The 11769-nt window shown below is 41.8% G+C and overlaps 1 protein-coding gene across 4 annotated transcripts in view; it reads left to right on the top strand.

The window, feature by feature from the left end:
* KCNJ15 (potassium inwardly rectifying channel subfamily J member 15) overlaps positions 1-11769 on the top strand; it is a 79719-nt gene that overhangs the window by 56896 nt on the left and 11054 nt on the right. The window lies entirely within an intron of this gene.

The raw sequence follows: 11769 nt of genomic DNA, 5'->3' as shown, positions 1-11769 counted from the left end.
AAAAGGCAGAGGGAAGAAGCAAGAGGAACTCTCCCAGGAAGCTGAAGGAGGTAATGTTTGAGCTGGGCCTTGGGGGATGAAAAGGGAGGTTGCCAGACACAGGGCACAGAAAAGGAATTTGGTGTAAAGGGACCTGCCTGAGCAAAGGCATTGGGCAGGAAACCTGCTTTATCAGCATGCCTCTTGAGTGAAATGCAAACTCTTCTAACCCACTCAATTAAAAGAAGCCTTAAGCTGACATGAAAAAATAACCCTGAACACTTACTGAACACTAGGTTCTTGGAGTTGTACTGTCTAAACATCTCTGAAAGTAAATTATTTCATACGGTTTGGCCACAGCAGTGTGTGGAAAGTTTCTCAGTAGGGCACAATAAGTACTTCTCATTTACAGTAAAATCTGGAATGTTTGGGAAAGGTCTGTACTAGGGAAATTGAATTTTCAGATTAACTCCACAAAAATGGAAAGTGTGGTTGAAAAACCTTCCTAATTTTGTTTTCCTTTAAAGAGATAACTGCTATTAACATTTTAGAGGCATTCAGTTTAATCTCACCTAGAGAGGGAAACACAGAGCAAATACACTATGTCCAGCTTTATCAAATACCTGTTTTTAATTGAACACGTTTAGCACTTTGCCATGGTTTTTAAAGACTGCACAGTATTTCAGCTTATAAATATTTTATAAATTTAAAATCATTTCTACTGTATTGGCGATGCAGTTTGATTTGAATGTTTCAATATCGTAACTAATGTAGAAGGCATTCTTGTACATAATCTCAATGCACATTTCTTATTAATTCTTAGACGTAAAGTCACTGGGTCAAGCAGTATAAATAAATTGCTTTAAACTTTGAGCATATTGTCAACTGGCACCAGAAAAAGCTACAGCAAATGACTCTCTCAAAAGCCGTATATGAAGCCATTCACCTCTGCGTGCTTGTCAGTATGAACCATTGACATGTCTTTAAAAATCTTTGTTGACCCGACCAGTAAAAAGCTGTGTTCCTTGGACCCGTGGTTCCCGGGTCTCCTACTCTGCCAGGCGCCTACGCTGCCCAAGGCTCAGACTGGGCCTGCTTCTCCCATACTCCATGTCTGGGAGAATCTCACCCACTTACATGTTTCAAATTCTGTTTGCAGCCTTCAACATTAAAGGCGGCCCTCCTGCCCAGCTCTCTCTTGTGAACATCAGCCCAGGCCCCAGGTCTTATCTTAGACCTGCCCTCTGCATCCCACAGAGCCCTCCCTCAGACCTCACCCCTGGAGGGCCCGGGCCCTCTTTCTGTATTGAGACTGTGTGCCAGAGTGAGCTCCACACACATAAAATATCAAAATGTTCGAAGAGCATGGGGTCTGACAACATATGAATGATTTTTAAATTCCAGCGGAAGATCCAGTGTCCTCTGCATCAGTATGTTCCCTTTAACCCCTCACCCCCATCCCATCCACCTCATTTTCATGCCAGGAGGGCAGGAGCCATTTTTGAGACCTCACCTACCCCCCCACCTGTTAGAGGTGTCGTTGACTATCTGGAACAGGTAACTCAGAGCCCCTGGCTCCTCTCAGTCCGCGGATGCTGTCCTTGTCCTGGCATCGGGACTTACATCTTGGATTGCTGAAAGCATCAGCTAACCAGACTTCCAGCATCTATGCTTGCGTCCTTCTACTTCATTCTGCATGTTGTGTCAGAAATGATGACTTTATTTTTTTAAGCTGCTATTTATTTATTGGACAGAGGGAGACACAGCGAGAGAGGGAACACAAGCAGGGGGCGTGGGAGAGGGAGACGCAGGCTTCCCGCGGAGCAGGGAGCCCGATGCGGGGCTCGATCCCAGGACCCTGCGATCATGACCTGAGCCGAAGGCAGACGCTTAATGACTGAGCCACCCAGGTGTCCCAGAAATGATGACTTTAAAAGCAAGTCTGACCCTCTCTTCCTTGATTGAAACCCTGAGATGCTTCTCGTTCCCTCAGGATGGGGCTGATGGCCCTGCATGGTGCAGCTTTGCTCCAAGCTCCTGCCGGACCCTGCTCTACTCCTCCTACTCAGTGTCCTTCCCTACTTCCCGGAGGTAAAAGCTCTGTGACGCCTGGGGCCTTTGCAAACGCCATGCATCCCTCTGCCCAGAACACTCATCTCACTCCTAGCCCGCCTCCTTAACCTGTCTAGTGCTCTGTATTCTTTATGTCTCCACTTTAATGCCTTCCTGAGATCCCAGACTAGGATGTATTACACACCCCATGTTCTATTTTCTCATCCATTCTTGAATGTCTCCCTAATTCTTCCCACAAATATCTTTAAAAATTCATCTAATGATTTATTTAATACCTCCCTTCCCTGCTCTACTATAAACTACACAAAAGCAAGGACCAAGCTCGTCTTATTCACTGCTGGATCTCCAACACCCAGTGCAGGGCCTAGCACATAACAGGTGCTCAGTAATTTCTTGGTGTGCAAATGAACGAACAAACACTGTCAAAATGTCTTCAGAGTTTCCAGGTTTTTCATTTTTTGAGGTGTATGTTTATAAAAGTTGCTGTTTTAGGGGCAATGGTTTTTTATTAACTTGCAAGAACTTTCTATAACCAAAATATTAACCCTCTGCTGTTATCATTGTTAAACATAATTCTTTTTGGTAAGTCATATATTGTATGTTTTGGTTCTTGCAAGCACAAAATGACAATAGCTCTTATATAATAATTAGCGGGAGGAGGCAGAGCGTTGTGGTGCTTTATGTATTATAACCTCACACCACCCTATCATGTGTAGGAATTCTTACTGTCACTATTCTGCAGGTGAGAAACTGAGGCACAGAGGGGTTAAGTAAGTTGTCGAAAGTCACACAGTTACTATTAACAGAAGGAGAACTCTGTACTCTTAACCTTTGTGATGTTTCTGAAGAAAGGCTTGTAGGTTTTTTTGTTTGTTTGTTTGTTTGTTTGTTTGTTTGTTTTTAAGTACCGAAGAGGTAATATTCAACCTGACTTTTAAAGTACAGATGGGAGTTAACGGAGAAGGGGGAATGAGAATCTTTAGGAAGGAATGGTGTATACAAGACTAGGAGCTCGGAGGGCACTGAGTACACAGGAAAAAGGCAAGTATGCACCCAGGCTACATCCGGAAGGGAACAAAGATAAAGAGGGAGTGGAGAGCCCGGGCTTAATCAAGTCTTTAGCTTTGCAGAGGTGGGCAGGACTGGTCCTGTCAGCAGTGAGGGCTGTTGGAGGATTTACAAAGGGGAGTGTTCTGGGGATAACTACTCTGTAGATGAGTAGCTTTCTTTCTTCCTGGTAAGAATGAGGAGGAAATCACAGTCAGATAAAGCTGGGTGCTACTGAAAGTATATTTGCTGTAAAAATCCAGCTTCACAATTCTGAGAAGTGCAATGTGGCAGGCTCTGAAGACAGAGGGTTGTGTGTGTGTCTGAGCTATCTTTTCCTCCTTTGGTTCCATGTAAGAAGAAACTGTACCATCGCTTCCGAGTCGGGGGTATTGGGTTGTCTACCCAGGGGTACTGCCGTTCCAGTCCCCATGCACTTGTGCATGGTCACTGCCAATGCTGGGCCATGCAGTGATGTCCTGCTGGAAAAGAATGAACTGTGGTTCTAATTGTTAGGGATCCTGGATATTCTTCTAAAAGAAACAAGGATTGCTAAAAATGTTAAGAGTGTCTATGGGGCAATCAGGCAAGGGGGATTCAAGATGTTGGCCTTATTTCTGTGACAGGATCAGAAGCACTACACTTCAGAGCCTCATTCACAACAGGGCTTAAACCCAGGTCCACGGAGCCTGGAGAGATTAGCGGCAGAACTAAGGGGTGTCCATGACCTAGGCTGGGGCAGGGGGAGGAGCGGTTTGTGGTCAATCACCTCTAACTAAAATTTATACTTTTTTTTTTTTTTTTTTTACTATGAACGGTGAACACACTGCAATCCTACCAGCCGCAACTGTGACTTGGACAGAGCAGGAGTCATGTTTTTCCACTTCACAATTCATTTGTTTCAGACATCTTGAAATAAGGTTTCTGTTCAGCACACCTTCAAAATACCAACACTTATTAATTAATGCTTAAAAGAGAAGCCCAGTTTGGGTTTTTTTAAAAGGCTTTAATGAGTGCATTTTAATATTACTGGTGTCTTTTGTAACCCCCTTTAGCTTATTTTTATCTATTTAAACCCATTCTGAGAAGGCAGTCCGACCCAAAGGACCACAACACAAAAATGGTCAAGGACCGCCCCCCCCCACCAAGCTGAAAGATTAAAAATGAGACTAGCTAGCTAGACTTTCTGACCGCTCTGGTGAGCCATGCATGAAATGGCCACACTCTCAACCCACAATGATTACATTTGTCTTTAGGGTTCCTAGTACTGGGAAAGTCTGGATGGTTGTTCTCCTAAGAATAATATCTGTACATGAAACCCCGTCTTTAAATTTTTTGACCTTCTGAGCTACTCTTGAGCATACATTTGCTCTTCCCTAAGGATGCCAGATTTAGCAAATAAAAATATAGTTCTTCTTGGAACTTCTGGGTGCCTCAGTCGGTTAAGAATCTGCCTTCGGCTCAGGTCATAATCCCAGGGTCCTGGGATCAAGTCCTGCATTGGACTCTTTGCTCAGCGGGGAGCTTGCTTCTCCCTCTGTCTGCCGTTCCCCCTGCTTGTGCTCTCTCTCTGACAAATAAATAAATAAAATCTTTAAAAAATACATAGATCTCCTTTATACTATATCTATATAGTACATATATACGGATTTTAGATAAAAACGAGTAATTTTTAGTATAAGTACATATCAAATATTGCATGGGACATAGTTATACTGGAAAATTATTATCCACCTGAAATTCAGTTTTGACTGGGCATCTCATATTTTACCTAGCAACCCTAAAAACACTGAAATTGGGCTGGTAGTCCTCCAGCTAACTAACTATAGATGGCTAGAAAGTGTCTCCTTACACTGTTTACTGATGGAGACTCGTTAACCACCAAAGGTCTCGGACTTTAATTGACTGGGAAGGGATTGTGAAGTTTGAGATTTTCTTATTATCACTCAGTGATCATAAGCATCTATGTTTTCAACTTTGGGACCAGTAGACAACTCAGAAATATGACCAGTTCTTCAAGTAAACTGACCAAAGATCCAAGAATCTGGGTATAAACTGTGTCCCCTTGAGATACCGTGATATCCAGTTTCTCTATCAGAGAATGTGGTCAAAGTTTAGACCGAGAGTGAAACTGAATTTCAAAACCTTTTGACACTTGTCCCATTGTTAAATAATCCAAATCAAGCAAAAGTCCTAATGTCCTTTGTCTGAGACAAGGTTCCAATCATGATAATAATGAGCGTGGAAATCACCAAGGACAAGAATTCCACTCTTGTGTCCAGGTGAATCACACCAAAGGCCATTAATCATCAACTGATAGAGACCAACAATTCCAAATTAATTCTAAGCAGAAGAAAAAGTAGTCAGCTTGCAGCTGGAAAAAGAAGCCAGCCTGCAATCGGTGTGTATATTTATAATGTGATACTTTTTCTATATTTCCATGCCTTTATTAGAGTTAAAATATTATAAATGTGAGGCAAAGCAAGATGTGAGTGGTTAAAGGTGGTAGATTCAATGTCTTGGTGAGTGACAGATTTATTAACGGGAAAATCAACTTGAAATTTTGCAAATTACGGGAAAATCAACTTGAAATTTTGCAAATTATATAATGATACATTATAACAACACAGTGCTCTAGTCTCAAGCAACTTCTCAAGCAGGGAGATAAAGGTTAGAGAAAACGAATGTCCTGGCTTGCTTCCCATTTTTCTCTTCTTCTTTTAATGCTCCACCTATGTTCAGTTTGAGTTTTATTAAACGGAATACACCAAATAAAATATTTGTTTCTCTACAAGCCCTGTCTGCAAAAACAGATGCCTTCCGTTCCGATTTATTCCAGGTTACGGTCAGACAAACCCAAATGCTCTGCATTTTCTTCTCCTTATCTGAAATCTGAAGGGGACAATTTTAAGCCACCTTCTCTGTGTTACATTTGAACCAATCCAGACAAGAATAGTAAGAGAGTGTCCATGAGCTAGTTAAAGAAATCTCTTCCCTGAAGAGAAAGTCGGGGGCAGTGTCGTTAGGGAGGCTACCGCAACACAATTCGCCTTGGGTTTTTTTTTTTCCCCCCTCAGACATAAATTTTCCTGTTTTACCAGTCATTCCACAACAATGCATGTCCAAGCCATGCTGTGATTAGAGGGGAGAGTATGCTTATTACCCAAGTTCTTCACATGTTGGAGCACGGAGAGATCAAGGGTGGTAAACCAAAGGAAATTTCCATTTGCTGTTTAGCTGCTGCACATTCTTACTCTATAGGAAAGTTAGCTGTTATTAAGTAATAACGTTCAGCTGAAGTTGGTCACTTGTAACAACAGACAGATGTATAATGTTTTATTTAGGTTAGCCAGCTCTTTCACAAATAAAGGCCTTGAAATTAAACTGTCCTTACAAAAATATTCTGCAAATGATACCTCTGCCTTATTCCAGTGCTCAGATTCTTTGCCATGGAAAATGGAAAATGAGTCTCCCGTTGAACCCTGTGCCTGTTTAAACTTGTTTTTGCCGAGTAGAGAAAAGTTGATGTTCTACAGAATGAAAAACATTTTAAAAAGAATCTGCATTGAGGAAGAAAGGGTATAACTATGCAAACCACATTTAGAGACAGAAAGGGATTTTTTTAGTACTTATGGAATTTGAAACAATAATAATGGAATGGAAACATAGGGAGAAGGCTAAATATTTGACCGCGGAGGCAAATTGGATCATCAGGCACTCACATGCAATGCAAAATGTGGGATTTGTCTTTAAAGGAGTAGTCGCTGGTTTCCAAAAGAAAGACATCGCCAACCCACCAAGCCATCACTGACAAACTCTGGCCACATAATCCTTTGGGAAGTTGGGTTCTTTTTAAGACAGGTTTTGGGTAGCACCTGCAGAGCTTCTGATTCAGTAGCTGAAGTGGGAAACTTAAGAATTGGCATTTCAAATGAGCTTCTAGGTGGTGCTGATGCTGCAATTGTTGGGGGGGATGGGTTCACCCACTTCTATGCTACTTTGTCATCAGTATCCAGTGAGTCGGGTAGTTCATCTCAAGATACTTTGTGACAACAAACACAGATACCTGCCTGTCAAACGGATTGAGAAGCACAAAGCCTTGCTTCCTCCCCTAATCCTGCCACTGGCTCAATGACCTTGAACAAGTCACGCAACTTTTTGATCCTCTTTTCGCCCAGTGCAAATTTAGACTGGACTAGCACTCTTCAAAGTGTTCTCAAATGTTACATAAATGCCAGATATAGTTCAGCAGGACTTCTCAGAAGCTGTAGTATACAGCCGTGAGGCGTCAGTCTCCAATGGGTGCAGACCATGAGCTGTTTGGATGTTTGGTAGGCAAATCTTCCCAAAATCATCTGAGTACAAATCCCTTTATTTGTGAAATGCCTGCACCATACACTTGGGGGAAAACATAACAAAGGACAGCTAAAGCCCTTCAGCTCCCGCTCACTCAGCCATAGAGTCCAAGTTCACTCTTTAGGCCTCCGACATTCTTGGCCAGTGAACCCTGAAATCCACTCCAGGATGATACCCACTATCCAGTGAAGAAACTTTTGGGCAATTTTCAACCAATTGCTTTCCTTTTCCCCTAAATTTCTCATTTTTCCCCACAATATTGTACTTAAATTTCTATCCCCTAGGACACTTCTGGCAATTGAAAACTCTACCGGACATCTACCGTACTTATATATTTAAACCCATTGACTTTCTCTTCTTTCTTACACCAAAGGGCCCATTCCTTTGTTTGAAAGTAGTGAGACTGAACTTTGAGATGACCCGATTTATGATTTATGTGCTTGTGAATTTCCTATGTATTTTTATAATTCATTAAGTGGTGCATAGTGCAGATCATCCTCTCAAAGTGTGGTCTCAATACCAGCAGAGTCAGCATCACCTGGGAACTCATTAGAAATGCAGATTCTCAGGCTCCCCTCCAGACCTACTGAATCAGAAACTCTGGGTGGGACCCAGCCATGTTTCAAGACCTCTGGGTGATTCTGATGGCCGCTGAAGTTAGAGAAGTCTTGGTTTAGAGATGAGAGACATGGGGTACAGGCTCAAGCAAATCTTGTGCTGTATCATAGTTTCCTAACCCGGAATCCTCAAACAATAGCAGTACCTCTTTCAGAATCGATGTGAGAATTAAATTAATATATGACACCTCTATAAGGTCTGGCACGGTATCAACAATAAATCAAATATAACTATTTATTCTGTAATGGATACTAACAGGTAGTGAGGAGGAACTTACCTTATGCTGCATCAAAGTTCATCATGAGTAGAGATGCTCTTTGTGAGTGGAATTTGATGACCAAGGGGCACAGTGGCTAGGTAGGAACTCAGCTATAGAAACAGATAGATCTGACTTGCCAACAAGGTCCTCCATGGATTAACTCTATGAACACGTGTGAATTATCTCATCTCTCTAAGCTTCGTTTCCTCATTTAGAAAATTGAGCAAATACTTTCTTCACAAGGTAAAAAGAAAGATTAAATACCATATTGTCTGTTGCTTTGGAAAGTTCCTGTTGCCTTTTAAGTACCCCCTACCCAAATGAAAGCTGTCAGTGATATAATGATAACGTGTGTCTCTCATCACCTTAACTAAGGGCTTCTTGTTCAACAGAATATTAGAGTGATAGCATCTAAGGCCCTTTTATCGCCCTGAAAAGTTGTCTTGTCAAGATAAACTTAAATGTTGATTTAGAAGCAATTTAACGAGAATTTATTTGCCTTTCCTATGTTGTCCTTAGAGGTCAAGCAAATCTTTCTTCCTACTTGAATCTTGTTAGATTTGGGTTTCTTTTTCTATTCTGTGTTTAGTCATAGACCAACATTCAGAGTTTACATTAGGGTATTTCAAGACTTTCCATATTTCCTTTAAATACCGTATCATTTAGGTCAGGCATATAATCCTAAGACACAAAAACATGTAGTAAGAGTGTCCCTGTGGTCAGGCTTTCACTAGATTTTGCCTCAGTAACAATCCCTTCCAAGAATCCAGTGGCTTAAGCAACCAGAGTTTTTTGTCACTTGTGTTGCAAGTCAGCTTTGGCTTAGCTGTAGCTGGGCTGCAGGTGCCCCCCTCTCCCCATTCCCCAGAAGAAGGAACAGCCCATCTGAGACCCACCTGAGACCCTGCCATGAGTCTGATGCCTCTCTTCAGGTGTGGTGTGAGTCACTGCAGCTCACACCCCATTGGCCAACACAGTCATGTGACTACATCTGACCCAAAAGGATGAAAACAGATTCTCCACCCCCATCCCCAGGGACAGGCCCAAGGAAGGATTCCTTATAGATGGACCCAGCAGAGAAGAGCAGCAAATACCTGGAAGCCACAATCAGCTATAAACAACCAAAAATGACCCTAGCTTTGTCAGTTTGGATCCAACTTCTTATCCTCAAAACACGGAGCAAGGTAGAGGAAACTCAGTTGCAAATTTCCCATCATCTCCACTGGTGCTTCCCCTCAGATCATTAAGATTCTTACGGACAGGAAGGACCAATTCTACAGCTTCCCAGAAACTGTCATTCTTCCTAACCATCCTCAGTCCCCAATGGTCTGATGGGAAAAATGGGTTTGCAGAAGGAAAAAGTCATTTCCCCGACAGATAAGAGCTATGGAGCCACCCTTTGGAATCTGCTGAGAGTCAACTTTGTCCACCTTCTTCTTTTTCAGTAGACATGCCCATTTCTGAGGTCACCTTGGCAAAGTCAACCATGTCCTCAGCTGACATGGATGGAATTGACGACTTCATAAAGAACAGTCAGACCAGCCACTGAAGCGAGTAGTAGACTACTTTGAAGAGCAGGGCAGAGTATGGCATGAGGCCAGAGCCAAAGGTCCCGGCACATGTATTTGTGTGGCCACAGTCACAGGATCCAAAGAAAGGATAGCCAAGCCTCGCTGATTTTATTTTCAATTATTTTTAAACCCTTTGAGTTCAGTGAACCCCAAGTACATTCTTGTCGAGCATTTCTTTTTCTACTTACTAGTTAAACGCATGGTTCCTTAATGTGAAATTTAATCCAGGTATTTTGGATTCATAGCTAAGAGATCATGCAAAAACTGTTTTGTTAGAAATACTTGCTGTCCAAAGAAGCTTTTTAAGCAACTTTTCCTACAAACAGGAAACTGTTTTGATAGAGCTTTAAAGTCAGATACCCTCAAATTGCAATTTTCATCTGGAAATCCAAAGTTATAGCTTGATTTGGATTTCATTACTTCATGCCTCCCCATCCCCTTTGAAGTTACGTGGAATAACGTCACTTGAGCTTTGGCTGAAGGACTCTGCCTCCTCCCTATTTTGTTATTAGCTATTTTTCTGTAGATGAAAGTTGGTTATTTTTCTGCCCACCAGGGAACACAGAATGAAGTTTTTATCATGATGGGCAAATTGAAAACTCCCAAAATTTGACTCAACGGAGCACTAAGTTTTTAGAAGGAATCAGTGTTGTACTAACTAGGAGGGGGAAAAAATCATTCTTTAATGCTTTAAAAAATCAGTACTTATCATTGGCCCACTAGGTAATTGGCATTCATCTATGAGGATGGTGGAGATAGGACATTTCTGAAAACGAACAACCAGACGTTTTCACTACCTGTGTGCAACAGTGTTATTTTAGAATGTTCCGGGGAAGTGAGGGGATAAGGGTCTTCATCAAGAAGAGAAAAGCTATTGATGTCATTTGAACTGTATATCATATTGTGGTAGTTAGATGACATAGTGTGGTATTAGATCTGCGAGCTGTTAGATGTGCAAATTCTTGGGCTCCGTCCCAAACCTACTGATATCAGAAACTCTGACCCTTCCAGGTGATTCTGATGCAGCTAAAACTCGAGCACCTTTGTCAAGGGGCAGAGAGGGTAGGCATGGGGGCTTCACATTGTGCAGCTGTTGGGAACTTAGGTGAGTCGCTTAACCTTTTTGTGCCTGTTTCCTCCTCATGGGGATAATGATGGCACTTGCCTCATGATGTTGGTATGAGGGTTAATTAAGTTCATGTATGGAAGGCATGAGAACAATGATTACAGTGCTGTAGTGTTAACTATTTATGATGATGATTATAACTTACCTGAATCTTTATTTTATTATTGTCCTTGTTATTATTTATCTGCATCTTTCCCACATTGGACAACTTCTGACTCTATTCTGACTCTATTCATGCTTATTATTTGCATACATATTTCTTCTAATTGGTCAGTGGCTTTCTGGTCATTTATAGATTGGTTTCTCTCTGATAGGACAGGGTGTTCCAGCTCAGTGCGGCTGATTTCTTTGATCATCCATTCTCCTAAGACCCTCTTTCTTTGACAGAATTTTGTCCTCCCTGAGGAAATGATGGGAACTCCCTTTCATATTTCCATTCTCATTGTTTTGTCCCCAAGACTGGATGTGTAGTTCTTCATATAGCTAAATACCTTTTTCAATGTGCTTACTCTTTCGTTCTGCTTCAAAAATATGTTTTTCTTTCCTTTATCTTCAGAAAACAAATGCTCCACGGCATAGGCAAAATGACTTCATTCCATGTGTGTGTTATTGGCTTGAAGTAGGAGAGGAATGTTGCCCTCTCCATTCAGTAGTTTCAAGGACTTCACCTCAATAAAGATAACACCGTTCTAAGATTACAATCCCAACCCACGGGCTGGAACAATATAGTGAAAACTGGA

Source organism: Eumetopias jubatus, unplaced genomic scaffold, assembly GCF_037043125.1.
Source record: "Eumetopias jubatus isolate StellerSeaLion01/CBP00866 unplaced genomic scaffold, mEumJub1_p1.0 scaffold_1, whole genome shotgun sequence".
NCBI lineage: Eukaryota > Metazoa > Chordata > Mammalia > Carnivora > Otariidae > Eumetopias > Eumetopias jubatus.
Note: the sequence above shows the minus strand (reverse complement) of the source record. Positions and strands in the feature narration are given on the sequence as shown.